This window comes from Leucopleurus acutus (assembly GCF_964270905.1).
Source record: "Leucopleurus acutus genome assembly, chromosome: 1".
NCBI classification, from domain to species: Eukaryota; Metazoa; Chordata; class Mammalia; order Artiodactyla; family Delphinidae; genus Leucopleurus; species Leucopleurus acutus.
The window spans coordinates 85,176,929-85,191,695 of NC_139142.1; the positions used below are offsets into that span (position 1 = coordinate 85,176,929).

The window sequence follows — 14,767 nt, forward strand, 5'->3', positions numbered from 1 at the left end:
ACATTTTGGAAATAACACTTGTGCTGTCCTGTGCATTGCAGGATATGCAGCAGCATCCTTGGACACTACATGCCTATAGTACCCCCCTTATGACTCCCACCTCCCACACATACACACCTGTTGTCCTGACAGTCAAAAATATCTCCCAAAGGGAAAAAAAAATATCTCCAGACTTCGCCAGATGTCCTCTGGGGAGCAAAAATATCCTTGGTTGAGAACCACAGCATTATACCAGCCACCATCCCAACCCTAAATGAACTCATTTTCTCCACTTCTACCCTCAAGAAGTGATTACTGCTTAAGAAAGCCATGCAGGAGGGCAGAAACTGGTGAGTTCATTTTTTCCAATCTTATACAGGCCCTCAACACCACTTACCTGTCCTACTACTTTTCTCTGGTCAACTTGCTCCATAACTTTCTACAACAATATTCCAAATCTTCTCCACTTTTCTTAAAACTCCTAACTCTTTATCAGTCTTGTCTCTTACTTCACAGAGAAAACAGAAACCATCAGATGAGAAATTCTTTAACTTCCTGTTACTAAACATACAAACTTACAAATACTTCCTCTCATTAAAATTGAGGAGATATCTTCTCTATCTTGTTTCCAAGAACTTTCCTTCCAACAGTGCTTTAGATTGTCTCTACTCTTACCCACTCAAGCTCTTTACCTACCAACCCTTCTCTTTAAAACAGTCTTTTCTCAGTATCTTCCCTATCATGCTTAAGTTTCTCCTGTCTTAATTCTAAAAACAACAAAAAAACAGAAGCAAAAACTTTGACCCCTTGTCATCCTCTTTTCAGCCTCCCTTCAAGACCAAACTCTCCAAAACCCGTACAATTTGTCCCCGTTTCTGCATCTCCTCTCTCTTCAAACTAGTACAATCTATCTTTCAACCTCATCATTTCACCACATAGCTTTCACTAAGATCACCATTGTTACTAAATTGAAAAGATATTTCTCAGGGTTCATCTTCCTTGACTCCTTAGGAACAGACAACTCCTTTGAAACTCTTTTTATTTCCAGCACGATGCTTTATTCTTAGAGGTGCCTGGAACCGTTTCCGGACCTGCTTAAAACCCTTCAATATTTTCGGTGATCATGGTAAAGTGCAGGTTCACTAGTCCAAAAATGCAAGATCTTCCAAGATCTGGCCATTGCCAACTTTTAAAAACTCATTCCCCCCTTCACCGGAAGATATACGATGAAGTTTAAGCCTCTAAGTAGGATGACCTACAAGGAAATTTCCAGAATGCGCTATGTTCTTGGACTCTCCAGTGCCCACAGTCTGGAAATCTCTATCTCCCTCCCGGACTTCCGGGGGAACTCCTGCTTATCCTTCACGATTCAAAAGTCACTTCCTCCGGGAACCCTTCCAGATACCCCTAAGAATAAAGCGCTTAGTTCATTGTGCGCCAGCAGCGCCTCGGATTTTCTATATGTCAAGCATTATATTCAGTCCACCATAATTTGTTTACCTATCTTTCTCCCAAATCTAGACAGAGGGCAGGGAAGGCATTTTATTCGCCTTCTTTTCCGCAGCATTCATCCCGCACAGTTCCTGGCACCCTGTTTGCCCTCAGTAAATGTTTGCTGTGTGAACACTTCCCAACTTCGCGCGGGACTCGAATTATCCGGTTATCGGGCGAGTCCCCAGGCTCTCCGCCTGCGTGGCAAGGAGATTTAAAGCCTCCGCACGGTGATTGGCTCCAGCTTCAGGGGTGTGTCCGCGCCCGCCGCGCTGGGGAAATGCGCAGGCGCGCAGGTCCGGCGAGCGCAGGCGCAAAAAAGGCCGCAGCTGGGGTGCAGCCTGGAGTCCGGCCTGCGGGTGTCCGAGCTGTCGCGGCCGGAGAGGAGTGGCCGGAACTGCTTGGTGAGTCTCCAGGAGTGGGGCTGAACGAGCTGGCCGAGTGAAGATTGTGATCATAATCCCAAGGAGAAAGAGTATATCGTGACGGTTGAGAAGTTGGTGGCGTCGGGCTTAAGAGGAGGAGCGGGCGCTCTGGCCCCGACTGGGCAGGTCCGGCCCGGATCGAGGACGTGAGGTGCCTGGAGACTATCTAGGGGCTAGAGGAGGAAGGGTGGAGAGATGGTGGTTCTCTGGACCCTTCCTTGAAACCTAGCAGAGGTAAACTCCCACTCCCTCATCTCCCACCCTCGCAGTGTTGCTGCGATCGGGATTAATAGACTGTATGGTGGCCACAGTGATCGGATAACTCTGAACTAGTTGTTTGAAGGTTTCTGAGGTTCATGGCATTGGGGAGTCCATGCTCTCCAGGAAAGTCCATTCTTACCTCGCGGCTTTACTGAAGACACACGAAGGAAAGGGTGGGTAAAAGATCGAATTCCACGGAGTAAGGGGGGCGGGGGGAAAGTCCTGGAAAGTACTCTTTTACCTGGGACCTTTTTTTCATTGTTAGTCACCACAATACTAGGAAAGGCAGGTGGGAGAGGAAACCGAAAGTCGTCAAAGTTAGGAAAAGAAGATGAGAAAGGGGTAATATTTTGCCTTTTGCTACTTGTCATCTACTTCGGGGAGGGGTGGGGGCTATTGGGAAAGGAGAGTTATGGACACTGGCAGCTTCTGACAGTGTTCCCTTTGCCTTGTGAAAATAATGTAGCTTCTTAGTAGCAGATATTTCGAGAATTGAGAGTGATATTACTCCGTCTGCCCTGGTGCCCTTAAGACTGGTTTTCAGATGTCTGGGTGAAATACTGCAGCTTATGACCAGATAGAAATGGTTCTCCCACTTTCTTGTCTTGCCTGGAAAATACCACACTTGAAATTCATGAGACATCATTAGCAAGAATACTTTGACATCTAATCTTAAAATATTTCATAGTAAAATTTAAAAATATTAATATTTCTGCCACCAGTAAAGTTGATGCCAAAGGCATCCAGTGATCACTGGTCATTCATTCCTTTGGCAAGAGGTAATGAGAAGAAACACATTCATATAAATTTTAACAAATATTGATATTAGAAAAACCTCTTCTTACATTACCCTGCTCCTTCAACAGGTCATGTTAAAGTAAATAAAATGATCATATAACAACCTACAACTTAAATATTTATCAGTGTTGCTAGAGTTCTTTTTTTAGGTGCTTGTGGTATGTGAGTATGCACTAGAAAATTGCTGTTATCGTAGTTCCAGAATAAGAATGACTTACTGTGCCATTATTTTCTTAACAATATTATACTCTTTCCTACAAACAGTAGAATTTCTGTATGCATCTTTTTTTGTTTGTTTCTTTGTTTGTTTGTTTGTTTTACTCTAAATCAACTTTAGTAACAAGCTCACTGAACTAAAGATCACATCTCTTCTAATCATTCAGGACACAACCTTGAACCAAGAGGAGAGCAAACAAACAGGTCCTGTTGCTCATGGGACAGCTATGGTACTTCACTTGGCATGAACCATACCACCATCATAAATTACGCATTTTAGAAGATCATTTGTGTTACTATTTTGCATCAAATTTTAATAGACTTTCTTTTAAACATTACCCTCTTCCAAAGTGATAATCTGTGAAATCACGGTTTTGCTATATTTTATAACTTTTTCTAGTATATATTATAATAAATACATAAGTATTAAGTGCATAAGTATTGCTTGTATAACAACTAAAATAATTTCTTGTTCTTGCTCTGCACTTTGGAAAATACTGTTTTGGGCCTAATCTACTCATTTTTAAGAGAAAGTGAAGACTGGACTACCTAAACTCTAAGGCCGTGGACTCCAAAATTCTGTGAGCCTTTCTTTCTTTTTTTTTTTTTCTTTCTTTTTTTGTTCTTTCTGTGAGCCTTGTGATGATGGCCTTCATTATTGTGACACAGTTCTAACAAACTTACTTATCTGGTTTCACCAGATGAAAGTAGATTAGAATAGCAAAAGTGAAAAAGAGGATGTGTGCTCTTTGACATTTTTGTGTGAAATCAGCTGCCTTTTGTTTTGTTTCCTCTGAATTAAGGTGCTTTGTTTTCCTCCTGTGTGTTCCTCTGTCTTAAATATTCTGGAAATCTGTTTTTTAACTGTGTTTGTACTCTGCATTATGTATATGTTAACATTTATAATATATGATGTTGCTTGCATCTAAGAGTGCTGGACTTTTTATTCCAGTGCCATATTTTGTTTCCAGGTCTGTAGATTGACAGAGAAGTAGATGACAAGGACTGGTTTTTTCTTTGTCTTGGGCGGATAGAGGCTTGGAACAGATGGATCCAGTGCCTCTAACAATTGGAGGAAGTGGATTGTGGAGCCAGGAAACAGCATCTACTGTTCTTTTTGTAATATTGGGGGGTGGAGATGGGATTCCATTTGCAGTCCTTTAAGTCACTGACATTTTGGTTTTGATTTCAGTTTAGGTCGAATTGCTACTAAAATATTTAAATCACTGTTCACTATGTTTTTCTGGAATTCCCTCATCTTAAAATCTTAACATTTATTTTAACAAGGTTTGACAATTGAGATTACCTTTAGACTGCCTCTTGATACTTATAAAATAAAATCCAAACTTCTTGGTATAGGATATAAGCCCGTCATAACCTCTCTCCTACCTGCCTTTTAAAGCCATCCTGCCCCCTCTGTACACAGGCACATACATACACACGTTATATTCCTGCATGACTACGTTGTGGCACTTCTTTTTTTTTTTCCTTTTGGTGGTGTGGTGTAGCTCATGGGGTCTTAGTTCCCTGACCAGGGATTGAACCCAGGCCCCAGCAGTGAAAGCACCGAATCCTAACCACTGGACCACCAGGGAATTCCCTGTGGCACTTCTTTAATAGTCCAAAATCACAATTTTCTTAGAGTTGATTGTGCTTTGATTCCCAAATCACAATCCTGAGAGGTGTTTAATAATTATTATGAAAAATTATAATAGTTTTAGTTAGCATTACATTCTAGCAGGGTTCTAAATGCTTTGTATAAATTAATTCAATCCTTATAACAACACTTGAAGTAAGCATTATATTCTCATTTAATGAGAAAACTGAAGAACAGAGAAGTTAAGTAAGCAATAGTCATGATTTGAAACCATTATGCCTCCGAATACTGGCCACTTAACCACTACACCGTACTGCTTTTTGTATAAACAAGAATGCCATTCCATCTGCTGTGGGGGATATTCCTTTCCAGGGATCTGAATGCTTATGTTTGCCTGTGGCACCTGACTCCTCCCATCAGAATATTTGAGAAACTTACCAGAAAGCATCTAAGTAAACTTGGAATTAGGGCCAAAATACTTGGATGGTTTAGATGAATATTTCTCTCAGGGAAGGTAAAGCCATGCCAGTCCTCCCCACCTCACACTTGGTATTTCCCCGGCAGATTCCATACTTATGTCTGCCAGACTGCATCTCTGTCTTCCCTGGGGAACGACTGCTGCATTCTTGAGCCTCCTTCTTATCTTTCATATAGATCATCCCTTTTCTGTTCTCACGGCCTTTCCTTTAGTCGTGGTCAATATAATTCATTATAATCACACCTAGATCTTCCTCCCCAGGATTATATCCTGATCACTTAGAGTAGAATTGCAGAAGTTCCAAGGCTGAGCAGTACTTGAAAACTAGGTTTTGGACATCAAGCAATTAAGTTATAATAGGTGCTTCTGTAAACCTGAAGTGTAATTTTGATCTTTTTGGTTAGTGATCTTTAGTGGTACTTTTTCCCTCAGTAGTATGATTTCTGTCTTGATTCACGTGCTTCAGCGGTCTTTGAAACCAAGGTATTTAATAGGTATGATTCAGAGGTGTACTTCTTACATTTGCATAGCTTTGGGGCTTTGGTATAAGAATTGCTAAAGTTGTTCCTATAGAGGGAAGTAGAAGGAAGAAATGAACCCTAACATAAATAAGACTCTCATCTCATCTAAATGCTTTCAGGAAGAATTAAATTTCCTGATCAGAGCGTGTATTCTTTTTGGCCTAACCTAGAATGTTTAGGGTATTTTGAAATACCATGTACCTGTACTTTGTGAGTGTAAGTGTGAACATTTTTTCTTCCTTCCTTTCTTCTTTGTGTGTGAACACTTTTAATGTTCCATATTAAAAGTGGAATCTGAGAATGAAATATATTTCTAAAGAGAAACTAAATTCTTTTATGCAGTAAGTGATGGTTCATATCTGAATTTCTACTTCGTTCTCTGTAATCCTTTTTTCTATTCTTTCCATTTATTCTCCATTACTCATGTTTAAGAGTCTTCAAAAAAGAGCTGCTTAGGTGTATTGTGCATATACTAGTACTTTATTAGGCGCCTGGAATGGCACCTAATAACTCACAACATGAGATACCACGTGTGAGGTAGGGATGATTGGCAAGGCTTCCAATAGCCTGAATAAAATATTCATCCCAACCATCCAAGTATTTTGGCTCTGATTCTAAGTTTACCTGGAAACTTTCTGAGTAGCTTCTCAAACATTTTGATACCAGGAGTCAGATGCCACAGAGAACATAACAAATAACATGAGTGAAAATGAGCAGTTCATTAGTAATTGTCATTTCATGAGTCTTTGCTCTGTGCTAGGCACTGTGCTAAGCACTTTATATACCTTAACTAATTTTATTTCTGAAACAACCCTGAGAGGTAGAAGTGTAATCCTAACGAATGAGGAAACTGAGACTTGAATATGTTAAGTAAATTGCCCAGGTACCAGAGCTAGGATGAACTCAGGGTCTATCTGACCTCAGAGTCTGTGTTATGAACCACTACATTATGCTCATTCAACACAATTTATTAAATTATCTCACCTTATCTGGATGTAGAAAGTTTAGTCACAGGAGAATTATAACTGAAATCATATTCAACCCAACTAGGCCTTGACAGTATTTCAGATGGTCTTAGCCTCAGGCTAGGAAGACGATAGTCTCGTAGAGAGACAGAATTTATGTGCATAAAACAATTAGAAAACTTAAGTGAAAAGGAAAACTGTATATATTTGGAGGCAGGTAGTATAAAATAAACATTGCAAAAGAAACAAAGGTAATTTTCTTGGCATCAAAATATGTTCCCTTACTTGATAGTAGATGCTTGAAAAATGTTTGTGGAATGTATTGAGAGAGATGAATTCTAGGACCAGGGTTCCTTTCTTCCACACCTTCAGACTAGGTAGGCTGCTGACTCCTCCTTGCTCTCCGTCAGCAAAAGAAAGTTTTCAGCTCCCTTGGGGTGGTCACCATAGCTACATGGTAGTTTTTACCAATTCTCTTCTGACGGCCCTGGCCTATAGTTTTCCTCTTCAGCTGGACCTCTGTCTCGCTTGCCCTCTTATGACCACACTCCTCTGCTTTCTCTTTCTCAGCTATCATCAAGTCTGTTCCAAGAAGTATACCTCACCCCTGCCACTTCTCCAGTAACGACTGTGTAAAGAAAGCCTAAGAGTTGCATTTTATTCTCTTAGCATAAAAAAGTTGGACTAGATGATCTCTGAGGTTTCTCTTTAGAGATAATTCTCTGAGATGAGAATTAAACAGAAACTTTGTTCACACATAATTGGTTAATTAAGCAGAAATTTCTGTAGGCTGGTGTTTTCCAAATGGTGTTCCATGGAACCCTGGGTTCCTTGGGTTTAATAGAAGTATTCTTGGAAGGATTTTATGGTCATCTACATTTGAGTGGGATAGACAAATGTAAATAAATATACTTCTTCACTTCTTTAGAACTTATGATTTCCAGCCAAGAATTTAATAAGCCAGCCAGTCTATAATGTGAGGATAAGCATCAAAACTAGGAGGGGATGGGAAGGTGTAAGAGCTAAATATCTTCATTGTAGAAAGTCAGTGGATGATACCCAAAATTGACAAATATCAAGAAACAACACCATAAGCATGATTTAGAAGTTGGGAGTTAAACACTAAAATAACTAATACTGTTGAAAATTTTGCCTCTGGGGTCCTGGGAGCAGGAGTTGGTTTGGGGGAAGAGGAAGGTCAGGGGAACTGCTATTTATTGGTGTAGAACTGTTCGACGTCTCAAACCATGTTTATGTATTTGATCAAAATTAAATATGGAAGAATATCACATCTTCAAAAATAACTTTTAATGGCTGAATAACATTCCATCATGTAGTTATACCATAATTTTTCAGTCAAATCTCTATCACTGGTTATTTAGACCACTTCAATGATTTTAACACTATAAATAATACTGGGACTAATGTATTTTTGCCTGTATCTGTGATTTTCTTCTAAATTGATAAAAGTGGGAAAGGCCGAAGAATAGGGATATTTAAATTTTTCTTGTATGTATTGCATTATCTTTTGAGAGTTTTGATTTTTTTATTAATTTTTATTTATTTATTTTTGCGGTACGCGGGCCTCTCACTGCTGTGGCCTCTCCCGTTGCGGAGCACAGGCTCCGGCCGCGCAGGCTCAGCAGCCATGGCTCACGGGCCCAGCCGCTCCGCGGCATGTGGGATCTTCCCGGACCAGGGCACGAACCCGTGTCCCCTGCATCGGCAGGCGGACTCTCAACCACTGCGCCACCAGGGAAGCCCGAGAGTTTTGATTTTTTTAAATCAGCATTTTATTTTCTTAAATAGTGGTCAAGTAAACTTTAATTGTATAGGAGTAAGAATTGAAATGCCCATAGATAACCTGGGCTTGAAAAATACTATTATATCAATTTTTCTTTTGTCATTGGAGCTTGCAACATTTTTTATCTTTTAGAGTTTTTCATTATCAGTCAAAGGTTTGTAGTTATAGCATAGACTTTTGCTGTTAACAAAGTTCTAGAGTGTTCTGAAATTTGTCTACAAAACCAGTGTATGTTTGTAACTTTTCTAATGTTAAAGTGATTTTTACAGAAAATTTAGAAAATACATTATTGTATAAGGCAAATAAAAATCACCTGTAAAGGGCTTCCCTGGTGGCGCAGTGGGTAAGAATCTGCCTGCTAATGCAAGGAACTATGGGTTCGAGCCCTGGTTGGGGAAGATCCCACATGCTGCGGAGCAACTAAGCCTGTGCGCCACAACTACTGAGCCCGCGCTCTAGAGCCCGTGAGCCACAACCACTGAAGCCCGTGTTCCTAGAGCCTGTGCTCTGCAACAAGAGAAGCCACTGCAATGAGAAGCCCACGCACTGCAATGAAGAGTAGCCCCCGCTCGCCGCAACTAGAGAAAGCCCGCGCACAGCAACAAAGACCCAACACAGTAAAAAATAAATAAATAAAATAAATAAATTTATTTTTAAAAATCACCTGTAAAATTTTTTTTTTTTTTGCGGTATGCAGGCCTCTCACTGCTGTGGCCTCTCCCGTTGCGGAGCACAGGCTCCGGACACGCAGGCTCAGCGTCCATGGCTCACGGGCCCAGCCGCTCCGCGGCATGTGGGATCTTCCCGGACCGGGGCACAAACCCGCGTCCCCTGCATCGGCAGGCGGACTCTCAACCACTGCGCCACCAGGGAAGCCCTGTAAAATTTTTTAAACATTTTTATTCCATGTAATTTAAGATAGGGTGGACCTTCACATTTTGGGCCTTTAGTTTTTAAACTGTACATAGTTTTTAGCATAGCCTTAAGATTTATTGATGAGAATTACAGTGTTTAACCTTATATAATGACCATTTTAAGTCTTTTCCAAAGGTCAGTGTTTTCAGATATACTAACATATAAATAATGAATTTGTTGCCTTAGTTAGGTTTCACTTTGTCTTGCATACTTATTAATAATAGCCAGGAGTACCAGTTTAAAAAAAATAATTTTCTCTCATTACAAGAAAGAAAACTTGGAATTTTTTCCCTTTTAAAAATACAGAAAGTCATGTTTACAGAATTCCAAGAAGTTGGAATGAAGAAGTTAATGAAGAAGGGCATCAGGTGTATTTCTTAATGTGGTTGTTCTACCCTATTTTCCGACAACCATTTCTCTTCCTGGAGAAGAAGTGTGATTCATTTAATGTAAAATATGTTTTTTATTTCAGTGGTGCCTACTCTATAACTACTATCATTTATTTTAACTAAATCTCTTAACTTAGATTTTACACTGTGGCAGAAAATAGTTTGTTTAGCATAGGAAAAGCTACAAAATTAATGTTTTCCTTCCTATCTTCCTTTTAATTCTTACTCAAACTTTTTTTTCTTTTGCTTGACTATTCTTTCTCCAACCTTAAGTCTTTTTTTGTTTTTTATTGAAAAACTGAGAGATATTATTGAGATACTATTCACATAACTTAAAATTCCCCATTTTAAAGTATGCCGTTTAGTGGCTTTTATCATATTCATAAGGCTGTGCAGCCATCACCACTGATTCCAGAACATTTCCATCACCCCAAAACAACCCCATACCTATTGGTAGTCAGTCCTATGTCCCCCTAACTGTGGCAACCACTAATCTACTTTCTGCCTTTATGGATTTATCTATCCTGGACATTTCATATAAATAGCATCATACAATATGGGGCCTTTTGTATCTGGCTTTGTTCACTAAGAATAATGCTTCCAAGGCTCATACATGTTGTAGCATGTAAACTTCCTTTCTATGGCTGAATGATACTCCATTGTATGAACGTTTGAGTTTTTTGTTTGTTTTTTAATAAATTTATTTATTTATTTGTGGCTGCGTTGGGTCTTTGTTGCTGTGCATGGGCTTTCTCTAGTTGCAGCAAGCGGGAGCTGCTCTTCGTTGTGGTACGCAGGCTTCTCCTTGTGGTGGCTTCTCTTGTTGCGGAGCATGGGCTCTAGGCGTGCAGGCTTCAGTAGTTGTGGCACGTGGGCTCAGTAGTTGTGGCTCTTGGGCTCTAGAGCGCAGGTTCAGTAGTTGTGGCGCACGGGCTTAGTTGCTCCGCAGCATGTGGGATCTTCTCAGACCAGGGATTGAACCTGTGTCCCCTGCATTGGCAGGCGGATTCCTAACTTCTGCACCACCAGGGAAGTCCCAAGTTTTTTGTTTTTTTGGTTTTTTAAATCTTTGGCTGCGTTGGGTCTTTGTTGCTGTGTGCGGGCTTTCTCCAGTTGTGGTGAGTAGGGGCTACTCTTCGTTGGGGTGCGCGGGCTTCTCCTTGCGGTGGCTTCTCTTGATCTGGAGCATGGGCTCTAGGCATGTAGGCTTCAGTAGTTGTGGCACGTGGGCTCAGTAGTTGTGGCACGTGGCACGCAGGCTCAGTAGTTGCGGCTCACAGGCTCTAGAGCGCAGGCTCTGTAGTGGTGTGTGGGCTTAGTTGCTCCACAGCATGTGGGATCTTCCTGGACCAGGGATCGAACCCATGTCCCCTGCATTGGCAGGTGGATTCTTATCCACTGTGCCACCAGGGAAGTCCTGGACATTTGAGTTTTTCCCTACTTTTTTTTAAATTGAAGTATAGTTGATTTACAACTATACAAGCATAGTGTACAAGCATAGCGGTTCAATTATTTATTTTTTTTAGATTATATTCCATTATAGGTTATTACAAGATATTGAGTATAATTCCCTGTGCTATACAGTAAATCCACATTGCTTATCTATTTTATGTATAGTAGTTTGTATCCGTTAATCCCATACTCCTAATTTGTTCCTTCCCACCTCCCCTTTGGTAAGCATACGTTTGTTTTCTATGTCTGTGAGTCGATCTTTATTTTATATATAGATTCATTTGTATTAGTTTTTAGATTCTACATATAAGTGATATCATATAGTATTTGTCTGACTGATTTCACTAAGCATAATATTCTCTAGGTTTATCCATGTTGCTACAGATGGCAATGTTTCATTCTTTTTTATAGCTGGGTAATATTCTATTATATATATATACCACATCTTCTTTATCCATTCCTCTGTCAGTGGGCATTTAGGTTGCTTCCACGTCTTGGCTATTGTAAATAGTGCTGCAGTGAATATTGGGGTGCATGTATCTTTTTGAATTAGAGTTTTCGTTATTTTCCAGATACATACCCAAGAGTGGGATTGCTGGATCGTATGGTAGCGCTATTTTTAGTTTTTTAAGGAACCTCCATACTGTTTTCCACGATGGTTGCACCAATTTACATTCCCACCAACAGTGTAGGAGGGTTCCCTTTTCCCCACACCCTCTCCAGCATTTATTATTTATAGACTTTTTTTTTTTTCGGTACGCGGGCCTCTCACTGTTGTGGCCTCTCCCGTTGCGGAGCACAGGCTCTGGATGCGCAGGCTCAGCGGCCATGGCTCACGGGCCCATCCACTCCATGGCACGTGGGATCCTCCCAGACCAGGGCACGAACCCATGTCCCCTGCATCGGCAGGCGGACTCTCAACCACTGCGCCACCAGGGAAGCCCATTTATAGACTTTTTGATGATGGCCATTCTGACCAGTGTGAAGTGATACCTCATTGTAGTTTTAATTTGCATTTCTCTAATAGTCAGTGATGTTGAGCATCTTTTCATCTGCCTGTTGGCCATCTGTATGTCTTCTTTGGAGAAATGTCTATTTAGATATTCTGCCCATTTTTTAAAAAATATTTATTTGTTTGGCTACATCAGGTCTTAGTTGCATCACATAGGATCTTCCTTGCACCGTGTGGGATCTTTCGTTGAGGCATGTGGGGTTCTTTCTAGTTGTGGTGCACAGGCTCAGTAGTTGCAGCATGCGGGCTGTCTGGTTGTGGCACACAGGCTCTAGAATGTGCAGGCTTAGTTGCCCCACAGCATGTGAGATCTTAGTACCCCAACCAGGGATCAAACCCACATCCCCTGCACTGGAAGGCAGATTCTTAACCCCTGGGCCACCAGGGAAGTCCCTTCTGCCCTTTTTTTTTTTGGTTGCACTGGGTCTTAGTTGCAGCAGGCGGGCTCCTTAGTTGTGGCATGCGGACTCTTAGTTGCATCATGCATGTGATATCTAGTTCCCTGACCAGAGATCGAACCCTGGGCCCCCTGCGTTGGGAGCGTGGAGTCTTTTTTTTTTTTAATTTTTTAAAAAATTAATTTATTTTATTTATTTATTTTTGGCTGCATTGGGTCTTCGTTGCTGTGCATCGGCTTTCTCTAGTAGCGGTGAGTGGAGAGTATTCTTTGTTGTGGTGCGGGGGCTTCTCATTGCGGTGGCTTCTCTTGTTGCGGAGCATGGACTCTAGGCGTGCGGGCTTCAGTAGTTGTGGCACGCAGCGGGAGTGCAGAGTCTTAACCACTGCGCCACGAGGGAAGTCCCTGCCCATTTTCTAATTGGGTTGTTTTTTGTTGTTGTTATTGAGTTGTATGTTCTGTTTGTTCTGACTGGGTTATTTCCATTATTCTGTCTTCCAGATCACTTATTTTTGTGTCATTTAGTCAGCTGTTCATTGCTTCCAGATTGCTTTTTTTTTTTAGAATGTTTTTTTTAATTTTATTTACTTATTTATTTGGGGCTGCATTGGGTCTTTGTTGTGGTGCACGGGCTTCTCATTGTGGTGGCTTCTCTTGTTGCAGAGCACAGGCTCTAGGTGCGCGGGTCTCAGCAGCCGTGGCGCACAGGCCCAGTTGCTCTGTGGTATGTGGGATCTTCCCAGACCAGGGATCGAACCCGTGTCCCCTGCATTGGCAGGCGGATTCTTAACCACTGTGCCACCAGGGAAGTCCCAGATTGCTTTTTATCTCAGCAATTGAATTATCTGTTTTTGACTAGTTCATTTTTATAGTTTCTAGATCTTTGTAACAGTGACCTGCATTTCTATTGATAATCTTTCTTAATTCAATTAGCATTTTTATTACCACCTTTGAACTCAGGATCTGCAGGGATGGGGCAACTACCAGTGCAAGGCTCTCTTCTCCCTGATTGTTGGCAGGCCAGCAAATGTGCACTCCTCCCAAGTAGAATCTATTCTTCTCCAGCCCTTCATACTGTCATAGTGGTTCTCCCAGCAGCCAACAGGGCTTTTCTCCTTTGCACAGACCCCCAGGACTGGGATGCCCAGATTGTTGCTTGACCTGCTTGTTCCCCAGGGTGAGAGTCTGCCCGTTCAGACCTTCTCTTCCTTCCAGATCCCTCCCAAGGTTTCAGATCCTGACCTGATGCTTTTTTTCTATCCTACTCCATTAAGTGGAGATCTCTCTTGTAGCTTTGGTTGTATAGGAGTTGTTCTGTCAGTTTCCAGCAGTTTTCCCTGAGAATTGTTCCACTTGTAGATGTGTTTTTGATGTGTTTGTTGGGGAGGGTGAGCTCCACGTCATGCTACTCTGCCATCTTCATCCCCCTCTCGGATTTTTCCTACTTTTTGACTATTACGAATAATGCTGCTTTAACATTGGTGTACAAGTTTTTGTGTGGACATATGTTTTCATTTCTAATATATGTAGGAATGAAATTGCTAGATCCCATGGTAGTTCTGTGTTTAACTTTTTGAAGCCTAAGTTGTTCTTGTCCTTTGTCGTTAACCCCTATCTATGTTTTTCCTACATTAGGTACCAGAATTGTAACAGGGAGAATATCATCCATTAGTACTTGTTTGTATATTAAAAAATGAAAACTTTTATCTGAAACAGTGATTTTCAACCTTGGCCACACATTGGAAACCTGGAGAGTTTTAAAACTGACTGATGCCTGGCTCCCACCCGCAGAGATTCTTATTTAATTAGTGTGGTCTGCAGCCTTGGCCTCTAAATTTATAAAGGCTCATCAGGTGATTATAACGTGTAACCAAGGCTGGGAATCACTGCTCTAAAATGTGCTTTAAGCATGGAGTTAGACTTGCAACTTGGAAAAGGTAGAAGGCAAGGTGTTGCAGGAAAGAAATTGGTACTCGAGAGGATGGTCATGTCCCAGGTCTCAGGTGAGTCGCTGGGAGGGCCGCTGAGTGTGGGTTCTTGGCTTGGCGTAGGAAAGAATTCAAGAGC

The 14,767-nt window shown here is 41.3% G+C and overlaps 1 protein-coding gene across 1 annotated transcript in view; it reads left to right on the forward strand.

The window, feature by feature from the left end:
• The first annotated feature begins 1,794 nt into the window (after positions 1-1,794).
• The window catches only part of SNAP23 (synaptosome associated protein 23), a 35,509-nt gene continuing 22,536 nt past the window's right edge, over positions 1,795-14,767 (forward strand). The window contains exon 1 of the mRNA XM_082835602.1: positions 1,795-1,874. The gene's annotated coding sequence lies outside the window, so the exon portion shown is untranslated. The remainder of the gene's footprint in view (positions 1,875-14,767) is intronic.